Below are 27,934 nucleotides of genomic sequence, written 5' to 3'. Positions count from 1 at the left end.
GCTAATACCAGACACACTGTGATGAGTGCTGTAATGGAAGTACAAAAAGCCACAGGGGATCAGGACTGGGATAGATGGATAGATGCCTTCTGCTTGCTGGATTTGGGATGGGCTCATTGAGGAGGTGTAATTTAACCAGGGACTTAAATGTGCATGAGACTTTGATTCATGTCCTCTGAGATGCCTTTCCTATCCCTTCCCCCAGCCAAATAAGACTTCCTCACCCCTAGAACTCTCATAGTACTTGCTGGCTAAACCAGTCATGACGCTCATTCTAAACTCCCTCATATTGTATTGAACTTTGTGCTCATTCTCCTTACTGGATTATAAATTCCTAGGAGGCAAGGCTCCTATTCAACTCTTCTTATTATCTCTCTAATTAATAGCACAGGACTCATAACAATAGTAACTTAAAATGTCATTTATGTGGGGGAAAAAACCCTTCTGATTGGGTCTTGAGAATTCCTTGACTTCTTTGTTAACCACTGCTACACGGTAGTATGCCAAGATAGAGAACGAAACTAGTCAAGTTCGTGATTGCTGAGCTAGACTGGCCTGTATATGAGCCATGAAGATTCCTTTTGCCCCTTTTCATTTACTCAGCAAACAGGCACTGAGAACCTCCTATGTTACAGGCACTGTGCTAGCTTCTAGATGTACAGTACTAAACAGAACATGGGATATATATAGTCTAGAAGCAACTCAAGCAGCCTTTTTGGTCCCTTTCTCCTAAATTACATCATAACCCTGTCCTGTAGATCTTAACACTCGAAAAACAAGGAAAGGTGAACCCAAAGACAAGAAGTCAGATTCTTATTTTTTTCCTCTCCATAATATTTCATTCTCTATATTTGTGATCCACTTGATCCTTATTCTTGGTCAATAATTTCTTTGTTTCTGCTAATTAAGAAAAAGAGGCTTAATCAGCCTAATGGTTAGACTGTGTGACCAAAAAAAGAAAAAAAAAAAAACAGCTACCATTTGTTAAGCATCAACTGTGACCCAGTCCCCAGCTTAAATAGTTTCCAGGCATGACTCTTAATTCTTAACCGCAACCCTGCAAAGTAGGTGGGTATTTTCCTCATTTTACTACAAAGGGAACTGAGGCTCAAAGAGGTTAAGTAATGAGAGAGAGTTCCCCAGTTAATGAACCTTGGAGCCAGTCTTTAAAACAGGTCCATGTAATGCCATACTATCCCAGATATAATAGATTTTGAGCAAATTTGGTTTGTCGATTGGCTGATTGTTACTGTTCTGATTGCAAGATCTTTATATATTTACAATTCTAATGTGAGAAGTTGGTAGTCTTTGGTTACTATCATTCCCAAGCAGGTGTCTTTATGTTCCAATAGCAATTCTATGAATGCTTTATGCTTAATAGAAGCAAAATTACTGTTTTGATACAATATAACTCACTCTCCTTAAACATTTTTTACATGAGCACATATTCACAATTCATCTAAATGACATAGAAAACTTAGAATCTCAGTTAAAGTTATGGTTTCTCTCAGATGCTCAAACTTCCAAGCATCCAACTCAAAATTACAATTTCAACTCATTTCAATATAATAAAATAATCTGACCTTATAGACATATTAAAGCTGACTCATAACACTCATAACTCGTGAAAATATCCAAAATCACATTTCAAGCATTAGCTTCAGTGTTTTCTAACTACATTGTTTCTATATAGTAAACTTTTATATTCTGGACTGAAAATTCTGTAATCCAGCTGTTCCCAAACTTTAGTGTGTACCTTCAGTATCCTCTGTGAAAGTGGTTAAAATTTGAGATTCCCCGCAGATTTGGTGGGAACTCGAGAATCTACATTTTACCAAGTACTCCATATGATTCTGGAACAGGAAAACCACATATATCTCACTTAGAGAAATCCTCCTGTCCATATTCGTCTTCACTAATTCTCTTCCCAGTCTTCATTTTTGTCCTTCCCTCACCAGCCTCCCACATCCACATACAGGAAGTTGAGTGCATATTACTTTTTAAAATTTTTTGCTGTTTAGGTATAATTTACATACAGTAAAGGGCTCAGATCTTAAGTAGACAGTTTGATCAGTTTTGAAAAATGCATACATTCATGTATTCTATATTCAAGATATGGAACATTTACATCACCCCAGAAAATTCCCTTATGCCCTTTCCTAGTCAGCACCCGTCTGCTGCTAGAAGCAGTCACTGAACTTATTTCTGTCATTGTAGGTTAGTTTTACTTATTTTAGAACTTCATGTAAATGGAAACATTATAGTATGTGCTTTTTTGTGTCTGGCTTCTTTCACCTAGAATAATGTTTTTGAAATTCACCCATGTGTCTGTGTGTATCAGTAAGTCATTACATTTTATTGCTGAGTAGTATTCTATTGCATGCATATGTATGCCAGTTTCTTTACCTATTCTCTCATTGAGGATTGTCTGGACTGTTTCTATGTTTGGCTACAATGAGTAAAGCTTCTATAAACAATCAAACCTTTTTGTGGACATAAATTTTAATTTCTTTTGGACAAACACCTAACAGTGAAATTATTTGGTCATAAGATTGATATAAGTATACCTTTTAAGCTACTGTTAAATCAATTCCTATCATTTTACACTCCCACCAATAAGAGTCTGATTGTTCCGCATAATTACCAACATTTGGGGTTGTCAATTATTTTCATTCTACCTATTCTTGTGAGTATATAGTGGTATTACATTTTGGTTTTAATTTGCATCTGCCTGATGACTAATGATGTTGAATACTTTTTCATGTGTTTAGTGGCTATTTGTATATCTTCTTTATTGAAGTATCTGTTCAAGTGTTTTGCCTATTTTTCACTAGGTTTTTGTCTTATTATTGAGTTGTTCACAACAACCTCTCATTATTCTTTTAATGTCTGTAGCATCTCTAGTGATGTCCTCATTTCTGTTTATTATACTAATGCTTTGTATTTTGTCTCTCTTTTTCTTGATCTATAGTGCTAGTGGTGTAAAATTGTATTAATCTGTTCAAGGAATCAACTTTTGGCTTTTGCGATTATCTGTTTACTATGTCGTTGATTTCCTTTCTTGTTTTTATGATGTCCCTCCTTCTACTTATTTGGGATTTAGTTAGTTCTTCTTTTTCTGGTTTCTGAAAGTGGAGATATAAATCATTTATTTTACAACTTTCTTCTTTTTGAGTAAAGGCATTTAAAGCTTCACATTTCCCTATAAGGACTACTTTAGAGTCACTTCATTTTTTGATATATTATACATTAATTATTCAAGTCAAAGTATTTTGTAACTTCCTTTTTGAAATTTTCTTTTACCCATGACTTATATATTAATTAATTTATTTAATTTGTTACTTTATTAATAAAAAGTGCTTATTTATTAATGAGATATTTGATTTCCAAATTTGGGGGGGTGGTCTTTTTATATTCTTGATATTGATTTCAAACTTGATATTTTTGTAGTCAGATAACATCTTCTATTTGATTTTGACCCTTAGAAATTTATTTAAACTTGTGTTATAGTTGAGCATATAGTCTACTTGGTGAATATTCCATGTGCCCTTGAGAAGAATGTGTTTCCTGCAATTGGTTAGAGTAGTGTTCTATAAGTTTTGATCAGGTCAAATTGATTGATAGTGTTGTTCAATTCTATATTCAGATTTTTTTGTCTACATATTCTATTGATGCCTTAAAGATGAGTATTGAAACCTCGAACCGTGATTGTAGATTTATCTATATTTTCTTTTATTGCTATCAATTTTTGCTTTAAGTATATAGTACCTTTGTTAGTAGGTGCAAACACACATAGAATTTATATTCTTGATAAATTGACCATTTTATGATTATGAAATTTCCTTCTTTATCTCTGATAGTATCCATCACCACGAAGTCAGCCTTATCTGATACTGGTACAGCCGCATTATCTTTGTTAGGCTTAGTGTTTGCAATATGTATATTTGCCATTGTTTGGTGTTCATCCTCTGTGTCTTTATGTTTAAAGTGTGTTTCTTATAAATAATGTATAATTGAGTCTTGCCTTCCAGTCCCCAAATTCTGCCTTTTATTTAAGGTTTTTAGACCATTTATGTTCATATCATAATTATTCATATGTTTGGATTTAAATCTTCCATTTTGGTGCTTTGTTTCTATTTGTCCAATCTTCTCTGTGTCCCTTGTTTCTCTTTCCCAGCATTTTTGCAGTGAATCAAGTATTCTTTTCATATTATATTCTTTGTATTACTTTTAGCAGTTTCACAAGATTACAGTGTGCATCTTTATCTCTGCTACTTTCAATATATATTCTATTACTTCCAAAACAAGGTAAGAAATTTGCAGCGTTGTTCTTTAAATTACCCCACTCACAACTTTTATGATTGTTTTCTCATATGTTTTATTCTAGGTATGCTGTATACTCCCTTGTTACATTATTATCATTTTTTACTATAAACAGTCAGTGGTCTCTGATGTGATTTCTACATACACACACATAAACTCACACATACTATTTTTTTAAATAATGATCCTATATATTTACCAAAACATTTACTCCTGGTGTTTTTCATTTCTTCCTGCATAATTAGATTTCTTTGTGGTATAATTTTACTTCATTATAAAGAGCTTTTTTGAGCATTTCTGGTAGTGCTTAACTGCTGCAGAAAAATTCTTTCAGTTTCTTTTTTTCCTGAAAATTTCTTTATATCACCTTCATCTTTTTTTTTTTTTTTTTTTTTTTTTTTTAAGATTGGCACCTGAGCTAACAACTGTGGCCAATCTTTTTTTTTTTCTGCTTTATCTCCCCAAATCCCCCCTGGTACACAGCTGTATATCCTAGTTGCAGGTCCTTCTAGTTTTGGCATAGGGGACGCCGCCTCAACGTGGCCTGACAAGTGGTGCCATGTCCGCGCCCAGGATAGGAACCCTGGGCCGCCATGGCATAGCGCACTAACTTAACCACTCGGCCACGGGGCAGGCCCCCACCTTCATCTTTGAAGAATAATTTTTACTGCATATGTAATTCAGGTTTGACAGATTTTATTTTTCTTTCACCAGGTGAAATAGTATCCCATTGTCTTTTGTCTCTCATTGTTTCTGATGAGAAGCTATATATTCTTCTTATCATCATTCCACTGTATGTAGTGTGTCTGTTTTCTCTGGATGTTTTCAAGATTATCTCTTTATCTTTGGTTTTTCATAGTTTGACTCTGATGTGCCTAGTTTGTTTTATTAATCATGCTTGGTATTCTCTGACCTTCTTGGATATTTAAGATGTTGTCTTTCATAAATTTTGAAAAATTGTTGGCCATTATCTTCTCACATATTTCTTCTGCTCATTTCTCTCTTTCTTCTCCTCCAGGGACTCCAATTACTCATATGTCAGATAATTTGCTGTTGTCCCACAGATATCAGGCACTCTGTTCCAGGTTTTTTACTGTTTTATTTCTTTCTGGATACTTTCTATTCACATGTTTCCAAGTCATGGATTCTATTCTCTGCTGTATCCAGTCAACTGATAGTCCCTTAAAAAACGAATTCATTGTCTCTGATACATCCACGTTTCATTTCTAACTTTTCCATTTTTCTCTATTTATACTTCCATCTCAGTGCTGAAATTCTATATCCATTCATGCATGTTATTCCAGTTTTCCACTCGATCTTTTAAAAATTTTATCATAGTTATTTTAAAGTACCTGTTGGATAATTCCTTCATCTAGGCCATCTCTGGGATTGGTTGTATTGACTCTTTACCTCTTGAGAATGTTTCCTATTTTCTTCCTATTTTGTAAGTCTTTTGTTTTGTTTGTTTATCTAATTTCTGTTTGAATAAAAGTCACTATGGGTAAAAGAACAGAAACTAAGGTAAATTATATCAGTGTCCAAAAATGAGAATACCTTTTCTTCTATTAGGCCTGTAGTTTTTGGTTTGGGATCCAGCTACTGTTAGATTGATCTGGATCAAGTTTCGTTGTTCCTTTAGTTATATTCAATTCACCACAGGTTTCACCTTATTTAAGAGCAGGATCACAACCTTCTCTTTAGCAGGGCTTTCAATCTGAATACTTGGATAGTTTGTTTCTCTTCTCCTTCCTTAACCACTTACTCCAGCATGCTCTGTAGACTGGCTCTGTGGACAGGCTCCTCCCTGGCAGGAGGGGATGTTCTCTCTTTTATCTCTTGCTCTCCACAGCAGTAGAGGGCTACTGGGTGGTACTCACTGTACTCAAGGTACTCAGTGCCTGTGGGGTTTCTCTCAGTTATTCTCCTTGCCCGATCTGTACTATGCACCCGGGATTTAGGGGACAGAGTGTCTCTCTCAGCTTTCCTGCTCTTCCTCCAATGGCAGGTGACCACTGTCTCCTACTCATTGTAAAGCTTACAGTATGGGAGGAGTTTTAACTCATATTTTCTGGGTTTTATTTACCATCATATCTTAGACTTGTGCTTGAGTACCATTATTGCAGAAATAATAGTACTCAATACAATGTTAGTAAAATAACTACTAACCACATAATATTCCAAAATTCTATGCATGCTTGACTAAGCAATAATTGTACATAACGCCTAGTTAAACCCAGTCTTTCCAATTTGGAGGTCAGAGTTTGTTCATAGTAAATTTTCAATGAAAGGTCTTTGAAGAGTCAAGGGGCTATGGCTCAAGGGATAAAGTATTTGGGTATGGGAGAAAGGAAAACATTCTCTGTGTCTATACATATTTAAATGCTAGGTGAGAAATTGACTCCCCTCTTAAACTTTGGAGAACCTGGAGTTATAACTCACAAAGCCAAAACAGGAAAGCTGCAATAATTGTATCAGCTTACAGTGGAGTATAACCAAATAAGCCATTGCATGATGGATTATGATTCATAAAAGGCTTTTATTTAGTACAAATGTGTCCATATTTTACTGCATATAAGGTTCCTCAACAGAGTATGAATTCATATGTTTTTCTTCAGTTTTTGCTAACTGTCGCTTTGGAAAGGATAATATAATATTAAAATACTGGGTGAGTAAAAGTGTCTGTTACATTTAAAATATAGTTCTCCTGTCTGTCTTTTTTTTCATATTTAGTGTTATGGCCTTGTTGAACTTGGGAGCCTTGTTTGTTTTTTTTCCAAATTGAAATAAGGAGTTATATGAAAGTAATATCCAATGGGAAAAACATAAAAATCACAGAACTTATATATTTTTCCAACCCTTTGTTGTTCACTGTAATGCTTTTTGGAGCATTCCTTGTGGGCCATACTTCCAAGTATCTAAAGACAAGGAAATATTAATCATTAGCTTCGTTTCACATTTTACTGGGTACATTTTCTTAGTAGATCACAGAAAATGTATTGGCCTCACTCGTATCCTATGTATTTCTAGGATAAAACTAGAAGAACTGTTCACCCATAGAATTAAATAGGGTGAATTTGTTCCAGTTATTTCTTCCGTGCATCTCATTGTATTTCATCATGTAAAAAGTGATGTGATTATGGGCTTTAGTCAGAATGTTATTTTGTTCACTTAAGATTCATTCTCAGGAAGGCTGAACAAATTTGAATTTCATATGAAAGCTTTCTGTATGTGTTTCAGTAACTCCTTCCCTTTCTATCAGAGAAAAGCTTCTTGTTGGAGAGATCTGCAGATCTCCCTGTGCCTGTGGGGCTTGGACTAGCAGCAGGGGGCCCTCACTGAAGGCTACTGCTTCCTGCACCTCATTAGTGGGAAGGCCATGCGTATTTCCCAAAGAGAACATTGGCCTTGCAGTTATCCAATCCTTCCAGAAATTTGACACTGAGTAAAATTTGCCTTCATCTCTCACTAGAAAGCCACTGAGTTAAAAAAAGAAAAAACATGAATTTTATTCTTGCTAAGAGACAAAGCTTGGAGTGTACAGACCACAGGTTGTGGAGACAGACTCTAGCATTCCCCAACTCTGTGATTTGGGCAAGTTGCTTAGTCCTTCTAAGCCTCACTTTCCATATCTGTAAAACTTGAGATAAGCATAATACCTACCTTGCTGGGTTATCTATGGATTAGAGATAGGGTTTGTAATGAGTGTGACACTTAACAAATACCAGCCATTATTATGGCAGCAAAGCATTGTGTTAAAAGCAGGGACTCTGCAGCCACACTATTTGGATCCAAATCATGCCTCTGATATATACTAGCTACCACTTAGCTAAGTTGCTTAACCTCCCTATACCTCAGTTTTATCATCCAAAAATTAGGGATAATAATATTACCTATCTCATCAGTAGGACTACATTAATTAATATATGCAAAGGACCAGTGTTTGGCACATACAGTAAGTGCAATGTAAGTTTGCTATTATTCTTTTCCATTCCAGACAGCCCAGACCAGGGCAGGCTCAGGAGATGGGAGACCACTGGAGGTCTCAACAGAATATCAGTCACTTCCATTGGTCTGTAGTAGATGGGAGGCTCTGACTTTTTGTCAAGATATGTGTGCAGATAAAGCTGGCTTTAATAATATATATCAACAAGAAGAATAACAGAAACAGCAACTATAATTTATTGTGTGTGTACTGTATGCCAAGTACATGCTAAGCTCTTTACAAATATTAACCCATTTAGTTCTCACAGTTACCCTAGGAGGTAGGTACCATAGTTATTTTCATCTTACAGTTGAGGAAACTGAGGAACAGAGAGGTTAATTGGGATTTTTAAGGTCACACAGCTAACATGCTACAGAATCAAGATTTACACTTAAGTTTTCCAGTTGCATTAAGTGCAGAGCCTGTCCCGGGTCTTCAGGCTTCCTGTGCCTCATGACTTCTTCAATTTGATGGAGTAACTGCATATGATGAACAAAGAATTCTATGGCTGTGATTAACTCCCATGACCATTGTTTTTCTAATTAATGGTGGGTTAACTAAATTCAAAGAGGTTTTGTATACATAGGGCTCTTATTTTATAGATGAAGAAATAGAAGCCCAGAGTGTAGACAGAGTTTTCCTAAAGTTCCAAGACTAATTAGTAGGAGAACTGAGACTCAAACCCAGGATTCTTGTTTCCATCATTCCATCACGTCTGTAGTTTGAAAAGTGGAAATGACAGTTTACCTGAACACAACTAAATACCGTTTCTAATTATCACTTGCAAACTCATAACAAAAGTTGCCTTATTACAATGCCTAGTCCTTAATTTTGCAAATGCAAAGTCATTCTTTGTCCATTACCAGTAATATCAATATTTTTGCAGGGAGGAGAAAAGGAGCTTCAAGCTTCCTGGGCACGTAAAAGTAAATATCACTGGGAATGCGTGCCAAATATCCTTGGTTAGGAAAGAAGCCATTATGTTATCAATAGTCTTTGCCCTAAATGGCATTTCCTTTGCTGCAATCACAAACACCATGTGTAGCCAGCTCCTCTGAAGAAGTAAAGACTTGAAATTTGTAATGTCTGATGCTGGCAGTCTTAATGCTAAGAAATCTCACAGTACAGCTTAGGAAGAACAAGGGTGCAGTTTCTGATTCAATGAGGCATAAGGGAGATATTCTTGACCTGTGTCAACTTCTTGTGCTCTGATTGTTAGATTCAGGGAGCTGTATCCCCTGGTAAATAACCATATCATGGGCTTCACTAGCCTTCACTTGTTGCTTTTCTATTAGCAGTGACAGAGGATGTGCATGCCTCTCTCTACAGACTCAGCAGCTGTCTTCTTGCTGCCCTGTTGGTACAGTATCATTTGTGTACTCAAGATGGTCCCATTAACTCAGGAAATTGTAAAATTGGAAAAGAAAGAATGAGTGAAAAATAGGTTTTATTTTAGACATAACTTTTCCAACCCCATTGAATGCTATTATTTATTTCCCCATAGTTCAGGTTAAATAGAAATTCTATTCGGACTACAAGGCCTCTGAAATGTTTTCCAAATCAAGATGAAAAATAAAACAAACCACAACTTGCAACAAGTATTGACCTATTATTCACAAAAATAAATGAATTGAAGCAAGCCATGATATGCAAGACAAATGAAACTCAAACTGGGTTTTAATAAACTTTAAAACAATTTCCATAATTTTAGGTTCACAGAAAAGTTTCAAAGATAGTACACAGAGTTCCCATATACCCTTCATCTAATTTTCCCTAATGTTAGCATCTTAAATCACTATGGTACATTTGTCAAAACTAAGAAACCAACACTGGTACATTACTATCAACTAAGCCCCAGATTTTATTTGGATTTCACCAGTTTTTCCACTAATGCCCTTGTTTTATTCCAAGGTCCCATCCAGGATACCATATTGCATTTAACTGTCATGACTTGGGCTTTGGTCTGTGGCAGTGTCTTTGTGTCTTATTGTTTTTTAGCTTGGACTGTTTGAACAGTATCTCCACTTGACTCATGTGTCCCAAAGATAAGACCACTGACTATTCCAGCAATTCACCTCGTTTACAAATTCTGATCTGAATTTGTAAGGACCATACATGCAAAATTCTACCTTAAAACCACCTTATGACCAACCCCAGCCCATAAACCCTGTGGGTACTCTTTGCTAACTCTCCCCTTTTGAGCCACCATCGAGACTGTCAAGGGGGTACTGTCTCTTGCTCAGCATGTTTCACATATCCAGCTTTTTATGACCAACAAGTTTCTCTGGTGGTCTTTGTGATGGGGTTTCAACAAAGGGGTCGATAATGATCTAATTCAATCATTGACTAAATGCAAGAATCCCTTCTACAACATCTGGTAAGTGTTTACCAGGTCTGTATGAACCCCATATCTCCTGTATGAACACTGCCAATGACAGGGCACTGATTGCCTCTCAAGATAATCCATTCTATCCATTTTTGGACAGCCCCTATTGTTAGAAATGGCTTCATCAAAGTGAGCCCTAATCTGTTTCCTTGCAGCTTCTCTTCATTGGCCCTCTTTCTGTCCTCTAGAAAATCAAGATATTGGAAGGGAAGTAAGCTCCATCTACAGTCTCACTCCAGTGGTGTGGAAGGTGTCAGACACACTTGGGTGGTCCAGCTTTGTTCAAATTGTGTCACTTGATAGGTGTCTGAATTCAGCATGTGACTCAACGTCTCCTCTCCAGGCCAGGCTTATTGTGAAAATGAAATAAAATAACACATATGAAAGCACCTAACACATTGCCAGGCGCAGAGAAGACTCTTAATGATAGTTTGTCAGGATGATCAACTCCTGAATACCCAGAATGAAATGTACCATTTATGTTGTATTATATTACTATTTTCTCGGCTCTTCCCGACAGCGATGAATTCTAACATTCCCTTCTTATTAACTAATTTCCTGAAAGATTTAATTTTATTTTTCTGTTGTCCCTTTTTTCCTCGAGGCTTAATTAAGCTGTTACTGAACAGAACCAAAGTGTTAAATAACCTGAGAGGATCAACTCCTAACATTCACGAATCCCATATATCACCAACATGTGATTAGTCACGCTGTAGTGGATGGGACAATTTGGCAGGGATTAGCAACTACCCCTGCTAATCAACAAAATATGCAAATTTGGCCCTGCTCACGGCATTGATCTAAATCTCCATGGCAACACCAGGGTTAGCTATATACATGTGAAGAAGTAATTTCAAAGCTGCAAAGTATGAGAGAAATCACCGCAATAAGCATCAAGGAAAAACAACTGAGTAGTCGTCCCACTTCTTGAAGAAATTCATGCAACTTTCTATGAGTTTAGTGGTATCTTTACTGTTCCTGAGCCTCTACTACCGGAATGTTAATTGGCAATGATATAAACAGAAAAAAAGCAATAGGGAGTAGGAAAAGGTCAGAAATGATCCACAAAATATATAATCCATCTGTTTGACCAAATAACTATAAATTAGGATTATTTGCATATCTGTGTGTAGCAGGATTGTCTGGGTTAGTGTCCCACCACTTATTAGCTGTGTGACTTTAGGCTAGTGTTTAACCTCACGGTACCTCGTTCTCCTCATCTATAACATGGGATTAATAATAGTTCCTACCTCATAGAATTGTTGTAAGATTTAAATGTCAACATATGTAAAGTGTTTATAACAGTGCCTGGTCCAGAGTAAATGCTCAAAAAAACGTTAGCTGCTATTATTGTTATCACTCTCTCGTCATTATTATTATCCTGCTAGTTGCTCATGATTCTGGAATATCGACTACTTTTCAGTTTTGTACCCTGTGAAGAAAATACACGGCGAGAAAGGTTATATTTTCCATTTTCTAATTTTGTTTGTGCTGGAAAAGAGACTTGGAAATGTCAGCACTGGAGAGGTTTTATAGGTATTATCATTTTCAATTTTAGTAAAACACTTAGGAAAATGGTAACTGTGATTCTGGTTGAGGCATAGGATCCAAGTAAAGCCACATTATTGTTTAAACTATTCAAAATCTAGAAGCAGGCGGATGCCTGTAAAATACGATGTGATCAAAATTGAATTAGTTGACCTCAGAAACTGAATCACCTCTTGATCTAATTACTGTGTGTGTATGTGTATATATATATATATATATATATATATATATATATATATATATCTGAAAAACAAACTCAGGCCCCTGCCCCCTCATGGACCAATTTTCTTTGTGGTCTCAGCTCATTCGCCTTGCCTCTGTCTGTTGGTTGATTAGGTTTCTAGTCCAAGCAGGATAATTGCAGTAATTCAAGTTTGAATTTAATTTTCAGGCTTACATTTGATGAAAGATTATTCTAATAGATACTGGGCTACTCGCTTTGTGAAATCAAAATTGTTGCTGCTTTTTTTTTTTAAAATGCAAACAAAACTGCTGCCGATCACCACCCAGTGGTTCAAAAGCTTTTGGAGGCAGCCTAATGGGGCTGAAAGGGAATAAGACTAGGAGTCAGAAACCTTGGGTTTGAAACCCTGCTGGCCTCCTCTAGTATCTGATTCTTCTTCCTTCACTCCAGTGTCCTTTTTTTAATTTTTCAATCTTACACCTTTTTGTAAGCAACTACAATTCCTCTTTGAAATGAGGTAGGGCCTAAACTGATTAGTAAATAAAATAGTTGTGTGATGGTAGGCAAACCATGACCTCTTGGTGAGAGAGTTTTCTGGTATATAAAATGGAGCCAATTGAAACCTTCTCTGGCTACCTGACCCTTTCACATGATGATCAAATAAGATGATGATTGTAAAAGGGCTCTGTCAAACCTTGAAGTGGCGTATACAATCATCCCTTAGTATCTGCGGGGGATTGGTTCCAGGACCTCCATGGATACCAAAATCCACAGATGCTCAAGTCCCTTATATAAAATGGTGTAGTATTTGCATATAACCTATGCACATCCTCCTGTGTGGATCTCTAGATTACTTATAATACCTAATACAATGTAAATGCTATGTCAATAGTAGTTTTACTGTATTGTTTCGGGAATAATGACAAGAAAAAAATCTGTGTATGTTCAGTACAGGCACAACTGTCATAGGCCTTTCGATCAGCAGATGGTTGAATTTGCAGATGTGGAGGGCCCATTGTACTTCTAAAGAATTATTTTAATATCAAATATGACTAAAATATGGACCAATCTAATTACTAACCTGATTTAACTTTCCCTTTCACAAGGATCCAGTAGTCCCCTGCTTATAGTTCAATGCCTGAACTATAGTTCTGTTTTTAATTAAAACATGGCCTCACTCTAACAGGCATTTACAGGAACCTGCTCTTATCAAAATGGACCTGTCCTGCATTTCATTGCTTTGGATGCCTACTGTCTGCTTTCTAAACAGAGAAAGGGAGAGTCAGCTAATTCATTTAGCCATGAAACTATCATTTTTTGAGTCCCTACTCTGTCTCGATATGGGGTTCCAGAGATGAAGTCCCAGTCCTTGCCTCAGGGAGCTCACTGTTTGGCGGGCACGACAGACAGGTAGACAGAAATGAGTATTATAAATGCCATAATAGGTGTGTGTGTAGGGTGCTATCGAGCAGAGAAGAGGAACCTGTGTCTTTACATGGGGATTGTTGGGAAAGGTTTCCCGGAGGAGATTATGCCTGAGATAAATCTTGAAGAGCTTGCTGAGTGGGAAGGAGTAGAATTTTCTAAGATGTGGCCGTTGGAGTGGCTAAAGGGCTGGAGGGGGTGTTTGGGGAGGGTAAGCACTTTGGTATGTCTGAAATACATTGTGTCTGAGGCAGGAGGTAAGGGAGACAAGGAAGTCTGGGGCCAGTAAATGGATGGCTTGTAAGTGGGGAGCCCCTGAGACTTGTTAACAGGGCATGGCATGATCAGATTTGTTGATTAGAATTGTAGCAGTGAGCAGAGTGGTTTGATCACAGGCCAGAGAGAAGGCTATGGTGGAGTTCAGGCAAGAAATGAAATAGGAATAGGTGAAAGTCTTAATAGGAATTTAGGAAGATATTAAGAAGGTAGAACCTGCAGTACTTTGTTACTTCTTGGTTGTGAGACAGGCAAGGGAAGAATTCAGGATAATGACCAAGTTGCTGGCTTGGTTGAGATGGGAGATGAGTCAGGAAAGGAATAGGATACAAGACACAACCTTAATAGCCTCAAGGAATAAAGGAAAGGAGCTGGTTTGGGGAGGTGAGTTCAGTTTTGGATTTGTTTAGTTCGAGGTCCTGGGTGGCATTTGGGTAGAACTATCCATATATAGATCTCGGAGGGGCTGTCTGAGCTGCTGAAGGTGAAAGGGAGGAAAAAGTTTTCCTTGACCCTCTTAGGGTCCCTGGCCAGGTCTGAAAATTAAACGAAGACAAATTAATAAGAGGAAAACATATAAATTTAATATAAGTTTTATGTGACACGAGAACCTTCATGAGGAAATGAAGAAGCAATTAGAACCAAGAATTAGACCTGAGTATTTTTATGCTAGGTTTGATGAAGAATAGACAGTCTTGTAGAAATACAAAAGGTCAAAGAGTATGAGGTGAGTGTAGTAAACTGAAGCAAACTTAGCAAGGCCTTTCTGTTAGGATTCCTCCTGGTGTCCCTTTGTCTTCAAAGATAACGATGCTCCTTTCCCCTGGGTGCGAGGAGGGTGAAGAGGACACTTCTCACATGAGGCTCTTATGACCTGTTTCAGGGGAGAAGGGAGGAGGGAAGGTCAGAGTGACTTCCTGCACTTGTCGTTTCTCAAACTCCTTCAGCTTAAAATATTCAATATGCCAAAGTGTCATATTTGGGGTAGCGTGTCCTGAACCCCATCAAAGACCATGGAGATTTTTGGAGTTGGTACAGTAGAAAAGGTCGTTATTTCCTGCACTATTTATGAGGCTAAGTCTGTATTGTATTTCGAGAGTCGGCAAAATATCATCTCCTTTTATTTTTATTTTATTTATTTATTTTTTGAGGAAGATTAGCACTGCGCTAACATCTGCCGCCAATCTTCCTCTTTTTGCTGAAGAAGACTGGCCCTGAGTTAACATCCATGCCCATCTTCCTCTAATTTATATGTAGGACACCTACCACAGCGTGGCTTGACAAGCAGTACGTAGGTCCGCACCCGGGATCCAAACAGGCAAACCCTGGGCCGCTGAAGCAGAATGTTCGAACTTAACCACTGCGTCACTGGGCCAGCCCCAAAGTGTCATCTCCTTTTAGAGGCCTTTCCTGACCTTCCAATCTCAATTAGCTTCTGTATTTCTCTTGAATAGGATTCTGTCCTTTTGTTTTATAGCAGTGATCGCAATTTATAACTACATATTTATGTTAATTGTTTACTCTCTGACTCTTCATTAGACTGTAATTTCCCTGCAAGCAGGATCACATCTGCCTTGTTCACTGCTGAATACCTACAGCTCAGTCTGGCACATAATAAATGCTCAAGGAACATTTGTTGAACAGATGAATGAAGAGTAAATACCTAGAAAGAGGAGAATGAGGAAGAAAATTAGAGGGCATAGGTCAGAATTCTGAAGAACTCAAATGGTCAGTAAGAGGAAAATGAGATTGAGAACGAGCAGTCAAATATAGTTAGGAAGAAAACCAGGAGAACATAGTCTCGGAGAAGCCTATGGAAGAGTGTCAAGAAGAGAATGGTCAATAGCATCAGATACTGCTGGAAGGTTGTGTAATGACTGAGAAGCAGTCGTTGGATATAACAATAAGAACATTATTGATGATCTGAGTAAAAGCAATTTTTGTGTTATGGTAGAAGTAAAGACTAAATAGAGACTTCTAGTCCATATGTTGAACTAAGGTATTGCAGAAGCCCCATCTTTCCATAAAAATGTAGAAATAGTGGATAAATATTACCTTAAGTCTTTGACAATACACAAGAAAATTCAAAAGTGAAAAAGGACAATCTCCAGGTGACCGAAACAAAGCAGCAATTCAAAGCCAAAGCAAAGTGCAACAGTTGAAGCTAAATGGCCATCAGGAGTGTCAGAACTCGAGCTGTACCCTGGGGCTTAATGTGAAGCCACAGTCCTGACACAGAGCCGTGAGCTTCCTGCAGAAAACCAGGAGCCAGGAAGTCCTGCCCAGTTCAAGATAAATCAGGACTCCAGGCCTAGGGATGCAGAATATAGGCACAGTGTCCATTCTGGGATTAGACCATAAGAAATTGAAACCCCACTTCTGAATTTGTACTAAAAATCTGGGAAATTAAAGGTAAAAGCAAAACTGACCTGGATCCAGTGAAATCCACAGAGTGCTGGCAGAAAAAGAACACAAAACTATAGAGATAGACACCTACTATCCAGGGTTCAAGTGGGACTTCTACAGAAAACAAGTCTCCTGCTGATGTTGAGCCCACAGTCAAATTTATAGACCAAGAAGAGAAATAAACCATTTCAGGGAGAGTCAGCAGCGACAATAAACAGGGTAATCCCTATTTCTGAAAAGTTGGGGCCGGCCCGGTGGCGCAGCGGTTAAGTTCGCATGTTCCGCTTCTCGGCGGCCCGGGGTTTGCCGGTTCGGATCCTGGGTGTGGACATGGCACTGCTTGGCATGCCATGCTGTGGTAGGCGTCCCACATATAAAGTAGAGGAAGATGGGCCTGATGTTAGCTCAGGGCCAGGCTTCCTCAGCAACAAAGAGGAGGACTGGCAGTAGTTAGCTCAGGGCTAATCTTCCTCAAGAAAAAAAAAAAAAGAAAAGTTGTATAAGGCAATATGAAAGAGACTTTAACATAAATATCTTCAAAATTTTCAATAGGATCAAGGCAGGACTAGGATCCATAAGGTATGAGCAGCACATTGTGAAAAACTAGCAGACACATTAGAAAAGATGAAACAGAAATTGTGAAAATTATATATGTGTGTATGTATGTATATATTCATATATAATTTTTAATATATATTATTGTAAAATATATAATATATGTATGTATATCAATGAAATAAAAACAGAACCAAACAATAGACTAAACCCAACTAGAGGGGTGATTAGTGAAGCACTCAGATTCTACACAGAAAGATAAAGAGATGGAACTAGGAAAGAGAAGTAAGGAGTCATGAAGGAGAGAATGAAGTCTCACATACACCTAATGGAAGTTTCAGAAGAAGAATAGAGAGAGATTTAAGGAGAGCCAGTGGATGGGGGGTTGATGGCTAAATTTCCAGAATTGAAGAAAAACAGTTGAACAATTGAAGGAGCACAATTGAAGAGGAATGCAGTGAGTAGGAATATTTTTAATGTTTTAAATATATTCAAATATCAACCAAATATGAGTTGTCCCTCTCTAAAAGGGACATTGAAATTTATATAGAGAAATTACTAGGAATATATGTGTAGACACACACACACACACACACACACACACATAATATAATATTTAATAAAATCAGAGTGCATGGTGAATGTGAAGTAAGGAAGTGGGGATTGTTGGTAAAGACAAGTTCTTTTCAAGAATTTTGGCTATGAAGGGTAAGAAAGATTGAAGAGGAGCTGAATGAGCTTGTCTGACATATTAATTTATGCTATATGAATAGCAAATTCAGCTCAGCAACCTTATGTGTACATTTGCATGCACACACATTCATAGAGCCAGTAGTATAAAATGGCAGCCGACTTTAGATTGAGGGATTTTCCAAAGCTGTTCCTTCACTTGAAGCCACTCCAGCAGCCCGTTCAGTCATTTAAAATGTCACCGTTAGAGGCGCTCTATTTTAGAATGTATAATATTGCCTCCATAAGATCCCTATTAGAATGAGCCATTTCCTGCGGCAAGTGGGGGGGGGGGTTCATGAGGACATATTAGTGCTCATTAACCCAGCACTGATGAAAGTATCTGATTAACTAGCTATCTTATTGGAAAGCATTGGCCCAGGGATGGGATGCAGGAAGGACAATTTTAATGAAGGAGAAGAACTAGGACAGCCTGGATCCTAAAGTCTTGTCCGGACAAGCAGGTTCCTTTGGGGCCTCATAAGGACAGTAGGCATCTGGGCTGAGGTGCTGGCTTTACAGCATTGCCGGAGGCCTGCCTGGAGTGTACACACATGTACACACACACACAAATGTACACACACTATGTTGTTTTCGTTCTTCTTATAGTGAGATAGGGCACTATTGTTTTCCTTAACAACTCTAAGTATATATTTTTTCAGACCAAAGGATACCAAGATTCTGATAGAGAAAGTAGGCACTGGTATTTTAGGGGCAGGAAGAAGAATGCAGTAAGTAGGAAGATTTTTTAATATGTTTTCAATATATTCAAATACCAACCAAATCCCAGTTGTCCTTTTCCAATAGGAATACTGAAATCTACATAGAGGAATTACTAGGATTATCTAGCCTGGACAGTCATCATTCCATAATCTTTAATTCATTTGTTAGCTTGAAGTTTTATGATCATCATAATAAAATTATTTAATAACTGCCCACATGCAAATCTCTGGTCTCCAAGCTCACCCCAGTTATTGCAGGAGGAGAATGCCTGACTCACTGTGGCGTACGTGCCAATTTAATTTTTATTTTGATTGGCATCTTTCCAAAGGGATTACTTCTACTAAACCCTCTGCTGATGGCAGTTGTAATTCGATAAACTATTATATACTTGAACATCACCATTGACAATATGTCCCGAACAAGATCAGTGGGAAAGGGAAGACAATTGGTTTACAAGCAAGAAATAAACAACTCACACATGTCCATCAGAATATCCACATAGCACATTTTATTTCTCCTGATACCCAGAATGCTTCATGACCTGCCAGTAATCAATATTTCACAGAAAAGTACACTCTTGGAGAGTGGTTACACTGGAAGATCAACTCGTTGCCAAGTGATTTGAAGTGTTAGGGCATAAAAAATCCAAGGTTTCGTAAATCCTCTCAGCTGAGGGGAAGTAATATGGCCTGGTAAGAAGTGTTCAGCACCAGGAGTCAGTTTAACCCAGATTTGAAGTCTGGCTTTATCCAATTTCATTCCCCGACTTCCTAGCTCTTCCTCATTCTCCAAAATTCATCTTCAGTGAGATGGTTTTGTGTGTGTGTGGTTTTATTTTAAAGATTGGCACCTGAGATAACAACTGTTGCCAAACTTTTTTTTTTATTTTTTTGCTTTTTCTCCCCAAATCCCCCCAGTACATAGTTGTATATTTTAGTTGTGGGTCCTTCTAGTTGTGGCATGTGGGATGCTGCCTCAGCATGGCCTGACAAGCGGTGTCATGTCTGCGCCCAGGATCCGAACCGGTGAAACCCCAGGCAGCCGAAGCGGAGCACGCGAACTTACCCACTCGGCCACGGGCTGGCCCCCAGTTTTGTGGGTTTTTTCCTTTTTCTGAAGCTGACTCCAATTCCTGCCCTCCTGTCCCCAGAGTTAGCTGTGTCTGCTTTTGTGTGCCCACAACACTTTGGACATTTGGTACTACTCTTACAGTGTTTAATCACATTTGTGTTTTAGTTATTTTCTTTACTTCTCTTTCTCCTCCACTCGAGGCCAGGGACAATCACTAGAGAGTCAATAGAGCACTTTTAAGAACATGGGATATGAAGTCCCAATGCCTGGCTTTGAATCCATTTGGCTCCACCACCTCCTACCTGAATGGACTCATTAACCTCTCTTAGCCTCAGCTTCTTCATCTGTAGAATGAGGATAAGCTCATGAGGGTGTTGTATTAAATGAGTGAATAAGGATACAGTACTTAGAATAGTGCCTGGGATATAGGTAGTGCTCAATAAATAAATTATAGCTATTAGTACCTTTGCATCCTTCAGGGGGTAGCTCAGAAAATGGCAAATTGTTTGCAGTCAATTCCAAATGAATGCACAAATGAATGAATGAATGAACAATTTGGCCCAGGACAAATTCATTTAACATCTCTTGCCTCAGATCTCTTCTCTAAAATGAGACTGTTAATTGAGCATCAAGGCCCCTGTTAGGAAATCAGGTTCTAAAATTGCTTGAGGTCTTCAGTGGTTGCAGAGAAGTTACTAAATAATTTCAGTCTCTTTCTACTTTTAGCTGTTTGTCAGAAGGGAAACGTTAGAGCAAGTTAGTTCGAATGGATACTGGAGAACCCCCTGATTGCAAAAGGATAGTCATGGGCTTCAGACCGTGGAAGTAAATACACTGTGTGTAATATTTTTCTCTCTTTTGGCTGAACTCAAGCTTCCTGTAGCTGAAAGCAGATGGCAGACAAAAAGCTTACAGTGTGGAAAGCCAGTTTTCTCTGTATGGAAAGAGCTGAGAGAATTGGGAGTGCCTTAACTTCTTATCTCTGCTAAGTAGTGATGCAGATAAAGGCCAGTAAGTGTCCTTTGGGTCTCATAGCATTCCAAAGCCCCAGATTACCTGAGTCAGACCAGGTCCTGTGTCAAAGTGCTCTCTGTGCTGAGGCACTAAGAATGACATTAAGCAGTGATTTATAATTATTTAATTTTAGTGAGAAAGGTAGTGATGCTTTCTTTAAATATTGTTCCAAGAAGTTATTGTTAAAAGTGTGTGAACTATATTCATAACTATAACAGGTCATATCCATTAGGTCATACGCTAATAGGTCATATCTAGTCTTGTTTGTTTTGTTTCATAATTCAATTTTGTTTAAAAAAAGAAACAAAAAACATAACTGAATTGAAAGTCATGCCATATTCCATCTTTTTCTGTTACCCAAGCTAAGAGACAGCCATATCCAGGCACCACTGTTCAGTGACCTAAATTTCAGACCCAGTGCCAAGGAGGAAACAATCGTATTTAAAGGGCTTGCTTTGTACACATGATTGCCTGAGATTCTTTAGTTTAAATACTGGCACTGCCACCTGGGTACAGGCCAGGAAACCATAGATATATCACTTAGTCTCTCTAGACTTCACTTTTCTCATCTGTAAAGTGGCAATAATGATAATACCTACCTTACAGGTTGTTGTAAGGGTTAAAAAATAGTGTTACAGCACTTAATTTGCTTGTCCAATTATAGCCACAGCATTGATTGAGCGTTATCACTATTTGAAACCCAGTTTTGGCAAAAAAAAAAAAAAATCTTAAGCAGAGTGGCGAGTTTAAAAACCATCTAGGGCATCTGCACAGTTCTTAGGTAGATCATGGACTTGTCCTTCGTCCCCTCCCTAGAATCTGGAGGAAACCATTTCCTCCAAATTCAGCATGTTCTCCTGCCCAAATCCTGGTTGGTGTCCAAAAAGAGAAGTGTTAAGACTCTTAATCCCGAGAGAGCACTGAAGTAGTTTCCCGTTATCTCTCTGCTCCTTTAAAAAATGACAACTGTTGATAGACAATTGGTGGAAGCAGTGCCGTTGGCAATCCAGAGTTCCCTGTGCTGGTTGCGAATCCTGCCCCCTTATCCTAAGTAATAATGAACATTAGATCATTTGCAAATACTGCGTTCCCTTCCTCAATCTTGAGTTTAGGTCATCTTCCTCAAGAAATCCTATTTCTTGAAACAGCTTAGATCCAGAAAAATTACTGATTGTCTGCTTTTGCCTCAAATCCTCCATCATGTTTTTCCTAGCTTTTCATTTAGATTACTTAGTTCACCAGGCAAGAAATGAACCCAGTGTTATAGATATTTTGCCTCTGAGTCTTGCACATTTTTAGTCTGCCATAAATGTTTCATCATAGAAACACTTCATTTATATTTGCTAGCCACCAGTCAGTTCATAAAATAGCAAATATTCCTTCAAGATATTCAAATATTAGTGAATAAAACTGAATCGAACTCAAAGAAGCTGGTGCTTTTGTTGGCTCTGAATGCTCTGTCACCACTGAGGCAACCCATTTGGTTAAGAATGAATTTATTGGATGTACAAAGTTTTTCCCACATGTTGGATGAGAGAAACTTTCAAAAATGGATGTGACTGCCTTGACCGACATGCTCAAAGTTCACCCAAAATGATCTTCCAAAGGCAAGGGCACTAGCTATCTCCATGCCCCATCAGACAGGATCTTAAACTTTCTCAATAATGATCTTGCTGTCCCTTTCCCCATGACCACTTCTTGGTTGCAGGTCATGGGTATACAAATAGTAGTGTAGTTTTTATGACAGAATGAGAACCTTGGAGACATCATCCCACATACCCACTGAGATAGATAAAATTTCTGTTGTATTCATAAAAGCTTCTATAGGAGAATCAGCAATTAATTATGGTATTTAACAACCCTTACTGAGACGAATGTTTCCCTTGTACAAAACTTTAAATCCCCGTATGTTGGAGCTTAACCTCATTTCCTTGTGTTCTCTCCTAATGATCATGAGAGAAACCTCCACCCCAGCAATCCTATATTTTCTCCAGGTTTTCTTGATTAAATGACCAAGCAGGTAATCAGAGGCCTTGAACTCTTGATGTTGCAGCTGCTATGGCTAATTAAGTGGCAAAGAGCTGAATTCATAGATATGATTAATACTGTCAGGGTGCTTTATGGTTTTAATGTTCATAAATTATGACTGAACAATGAAATTTTTATGTGGGTTATAGGATTTTTCTTCTTCGGGATTAGAATTAACCAGTGTGTTCCCAATTGATTTTAGGTATAAACTAGAGGTGAATTCAGTAAATTCTATAGCTTAAGTATTTAGAGAATGACCTCAGAGAGAGGACATAATGCAGACCAAGCCACCATCCTAGTGCAATGCAAGCCCAGGGTTCTCTGGCTTGTCATTCTGAATGCAAATCAGGAGAGCCAAACAATTTCTAAAAGAATGGTCCTGGAGACCTTTGTTTCTGAAGCATAATTCCCCCAAATGATCTGACTAGGAGAGACTCTTTGCCAGCTAATAAACGTGTCAGGTTATGTTACAGAATACAGTAGTCACACTTTCTGTCCCTGAAATTCCAGTGTGACATTGACAAGATTTCCTTAAATGCATTTTCTTCTTGCTTGGAGTTAAGTGGCAGAGCCTTTGCTAATGGCCTTTCTCTAATCTCCTCATTTGTATTTCTATCCAGTCATTTCCCTGGGCTTTTGGACATAATGAGACCACAAAAGGTGGTACTTGCTGCCCAGTCTCTTAAATACCCCCTCTGCTGCCCTACTCAGTTAATGGTGAGATCTAGTGTTGCTTGACCTTGTGCACGTGAACCAGCCCCTCCTTCCTCCCTTTGAGCTCATCATCAGCCCGGGACCTGGTAACCAGTCACTCAGATGTTTTGATGGACTGTTAGTGAAGATGGAGAGCAAACTGGCAAGTGGCTCCAATTATGTTTATCTTCACAAAGGGAGGGTGTTTGAAATCTCTCGTTTTCAGAGTTTCGGAAAGACAGCCAATTCCTTTCTGCTCAAAAAGTACTGAGGCTGCTCCTGATTAGGCTGTCTGAATTCTCTCATTTTTACTCATCACAGTCACATCTGTTTGGGTTTCTCTCTCTCTCCTGGAGATGCCTCTTGAGAGCAGGTCCCTTCAGCTTCTTTACAGCTCATCTGAGGCCTGCCAAAAGAGATTGGCAGGGAACGATCAGCATTCTATGCTCTGATAACTCACATAACTCTCCCTTAAAAGAATGCTAAAACCTGGTTCTCAAGTGAAGCCATGAGGAATGGGGCCAAAGAGACTTCTGTATTTCTCTTTGGAATCCAATTTAGACTTTATGTTCTGGTAGGGTGGGAAGGGAAAGGGGAGAGAAGTATGAGGAGGGGAAGATAAAAAGGTAGGAGGAACATATACAAAAGAATCATAGACTCCCAGAGCCAAAAAGACTTTAAGGAACGTCTCATTCAGAGGTTTTCAAATGTTTTGTTTTTAGCAGCGGACTCTTTTTATTTTTTTCATAAGAAATCATACAATGAGCCCCAGCATATAAAAGAGCGGAGGTGCTGCAGTTGAAACATGGTGAGGGAACTTATATCACCTCCATGTACTCTCAGGGCTCCGCAGAATACAATTTGAAAGTCACTGAGTCTAAAGATGGCTAAAGACTTTAAAGATCGGAAAACTGAAACTCCAGCAGGAGAAATGACATGCCCAAGCTTACACAGCCAGTTAGTGGCAGAGACTAAAGTGGATTAAAATGTATGCCTCCTGTCAGGCTAGAACTCTTTGTGAGTTGAGTTGGAGAAAGGAGCTAAGGATGCTTCTTTCCTTAACATGGTCCAGGACAGAACTTGGTGGACGGTGCAGTGGAGGGACGAAGTCTGGGAGAAGAAAAGGCAAGTGGACCACCCAGCATAGAGGAGTTGGGAGCCCTGGGGTTAAGCAGGGAGAATTGAAACTGTGAATCTAGAGGAGATCCCAGGAAGTTACATAGCAAAGGTACAGTGTGAACTGGTGGGAACTGAGCAAGACAAGAGAAAAAGGCACTTTGGAAATAAGCGTCAAAGGAAAGTTCTTTATTCTTCCTCCCATTAAAATGCCATACTACTGGTCTGGAGGGGCAGTAAGGCAGAAAGAAAAGGCAAAATATGCTTTTCTAGGGTAGGCTGCAATTCTTTCCTTTACTGCGCCTTCCTAAGATGAATGGGGTTTTGGCACAATTCTCCTTTGAGGATTTGAGAGTTATATTCACACTCTTCTCTGAGTTCGGAAGCACTGGAGAAATACATAAGAGAGTTAGGAATAGATCAAAATATTTGTTTAATTAATGGCTAAGATGATTGCACAATTTGATTTGGACCCAAAGTCAAAATGGCTTTCCTTCACTTTCCCCCTAGTTGCTCCCCCTCTAGTCACAGGCCTCTGTGAGTTCTCTTACTGGAGGAGAGAAGAGAATGCATGTGGTCTGTAGGCAGACAGATCACAGAGATTTAGAGGCCCCTATCTCTAGCCTCACCAATCATGTGTCATTTCTTTTCTTGTCCATGGAGATGAAAGAAGACAGGGGGTGATATAAAAAGGCAGAAGTACATTTTATGGACTGACAGGAACATGTGGCAGGGAGAGAGTCGGGTTTCCCTATACCCCTCATCTTTCAAGATTAAACAATTATTAATTTGAAGAGAGAGGTTAGAGCAAGAAAGGTGTCTATAAACACCCATAGAATCATCCAGTTATCACCTTGGCCCAGGGGTTCCTTGAGGTCAGGGCATAGAGTTTAATTCTCTAATTTATTAAAAAAAAAAAAAAGCTGAGGGTGGTGGATAGGGGTGAGTAACAGAGCTGATGTATTTACATGTTTGTGTTTCAACTTTGTAATGATGTGCCCCTCCTCATTATATATTCCAGAAGTCTTCTCTGCATCTATTTACCTCCAATACCCACCTCAGAGTGGCCATACACGTAACTGTCCAGGCATCCTGAAAATACTTTAGGAATGGTGTTTGCACAAGCAGTGAGTGCTTCCCGATGGAGAAGTGGAGGAAAGAGTGTGGGAAAGCCCTCCTCATTTTCTCAGTACCATCTCCTCATACTTCCCAAGTTCTCTCCCTTGCTTGAGTCAGAACTCCGTCCTTCTTTAGCTTTTTCACGTCTGCTTTGGTTCAGGGTCCTAAGAGAGAAGCAAGAAGAAAGAAAAAAAGGCCCTTGGGGTTGGTGCTCAGCAGAAGGTAAAAAGAGGCAGAGAGCAAGTAGAAACCTCTTAACTGTCCCTCCCACACCCCAGATATATGGCCCTGGTCAGAGCTTCTTCTGACCCCTCTTTTGGTTGGATTATTTCCCTTCATGGTACTTGGAATTTGAGTTGCATACATTCTGACCCAGGAAACATCCTCCTACCCTTCAGAATCAATATAAATCATTTGTCATTTATTTTCAACAAACATTTATGGGGCATCAACTATGTGACAGAAACTGTGCCGGGAGATGGGAATTTAGTGGTGACCAAGACCCAGTCCCGATTTTCAAGGCGTTCAAAGTCCAGTGGGAGCAGAGCAGGGTTCTCCCTCCATGAATTGAAGTCTGAATGTGGATACTTGCATTGCCTTGAGGTGCTAAAACTCTCTTCTACCTTGTCCTCCCTTTTCCTTTGGGAAAACCAAAAGCACAAACAAGTAGACTAACCTGCAGGGAATTTCAGACCAGTTGGCATCATTCTCCTGTAACTATCCATCTCAGCCCCTGCAACCTTCAGCCCAGGCTGCCTTTGCAGACGCATGCTAGTGCTTCTGATAGGGCAGGAGACATTTCAAGATTGGGGAGAAGTGGAAGGGAGGGTGGCAGCAGCCTCCCCTGTGGAGCAGTGAAATCTACAGAAGGGTCAGGTCAGCTGTCAGCTCTGATGGGCTAAGACGCCTGAAAGAGTTTCCTAGTTGGGAGCTCAGGCAAGAAAAGAAGGGCTGGAGCCTGGGCATTTGGTTTTGCATCTACATCAATTCTGAAAATATCTGGAAGGGGGCAGAGGTCCAGTAAAGAGAGTGTGGTGGCAGCTCCAAGATAGAGCAGCCCTACTGTGGGGGGCTTCCTTTTGGGCATCAGAAATGCAGTAAAATAGTAAAACAATCGTGTCTCTTTGAAGGTGGAGATGTGGATGGGCCATTCTCTTTTGTTGCATTCTTGACCTCAGAACTCCTCCTTTCTTCTTCTCCAGATTAAAACATAGGGAAAGGACAGAAATTGTGACTACAGCGAAGCGAGCAAAAAGACAGACTTGATTCCTGAATTGGAGGGAAGGGAGGCTGCTTGAGCTTGAGCAGAAAAAAAAAAAAGTAGATTGGAGATGGGCCAGAGCTTAAAAAAAGAGGCTTGGCTCTGCATTTCCCAAATACTGCTTATGGTACACGACCCCAGCTCTCTGCTTGGATCCCAAACCCGAACGGAACGATGAGGGGCCGCAGAGGAAAAACGGGGTACTGAACGCACAAATTGGCATGAAATGAAAAGTCAGCAAAAACCACTGGGTGGCAGCGTGGTGTGCGGGCGCAGCTCTGCAGTGCCTGCTGCTACTGCTGCTGCCGCTGCCGCGAGGGCTGAACCCGTCTGGGAGCCCTGGCCTCTCTCCTGAATGGCTACAAGTGTCGCCATGCGAAATACCTCAGCTGGGGCCTCGGTGTGTGGGGATGTTGTGAGTCCCAGCCTGGGGCAGGGGGCTGGCGAACTTCCCAAGGGCTCCAGGCCGGGTGTAATCTGGCCAGCTAAGATTCAAACACTAACGAAACACCCTACCCCGCCATTCCCCATCTCCAAGCAACCCCCCGGCTCCTCCAACCCAACCACCTCATCCCGGTACCTCCTCCATCGCTGTTTCCTCCCGAAGCTCCTTTAGGGAAGAGGAGGGGAGAAGGATTTGGGCGATGTGGCAGTGCCTAATTCCCTACAGGTGTTAGCCCAAGCGGTCCGCCGGGGACTTGGGGGGTGGGGCGGGTGGGGGCGGCAGGCGGCCGGGAGCCAGTGGGCTGGGCTCCGGGAGGGAGGGGCCGCCGGGGGAGGGGGCCTAGCGGAGGCCGTCGCGCTCTTCCGGAGGGTGCCTGCGGCGACTGAATTCCTGTGCTGAGACTGTGCCGCGCCCAGGGCAGCAGCAGCAGCAGTAGCAGTAGCAGCAGCAGCAGCAGCAGCAGCAGCAGCAGCAGCAGCACCAACAACAACAGCGAAGATGCGAGGCCATTACCTGTTTGATCCCTGTCGGAAAGCTGGCATGGGCCAACTTTTCCCGATTGTCAGGCCAAGAAGTTGCAAGGACTAGTCGGAGGCTCGGAGGGGCCAGGGCGAGGGCGCGCTCCCCGCGCGCTTCCTCCTTCCCTCCTC

At 39.7% G+C, this 27,934-nt stretch overlaps 1 protein-coding gene and 1 long non-coding RNA gene across 11 annotated transcripts in view; one reads left to right on the top strand and one right to left on the bottom strand.

The window, feature by feature from the left end:
* FGF13 (fibroblast growth factor 13) overlaps positions 1–27,934 on the top strand; it is a 488,885-nt gene that overhangs the window by 393,193 nt on the left and 67,758 nt on the right. The window lies entirely within an intron of this gene.
* On the bottom strand, positions 19,019–27,934 carry LOC111771595 (uncharacterized). The gene is made up of 3 exons (XR_002805504.2): positions 27,798–27,934; positions 25,517–25,742; positions 19,019–23,749 (listed from the first exon to the last, which is right to left on the bottom strand). It is a non-coding gene; the product is annotated as an uncharacterized lncRNA (long non-coding RNA).

Source organism: Equus caballus, chromosome X (assembly GCF_041296265.1).
Source record: "Equus caballus isolate H_3958 breed thoroughbred chromosome X, TB-T2T, whole genome shotgun sequence".
Lineage (NCBI taxonomy): Eukaryota > Metazoa > Chordata > Mammalia > Perissodactyla > Equidae > Equus > Equus caballus.
The sequence above is the reverse complement of the archived record's forward strand: the minus strand, read 5'-3'. Positions and strand labels throughout refer to the sequence as shown.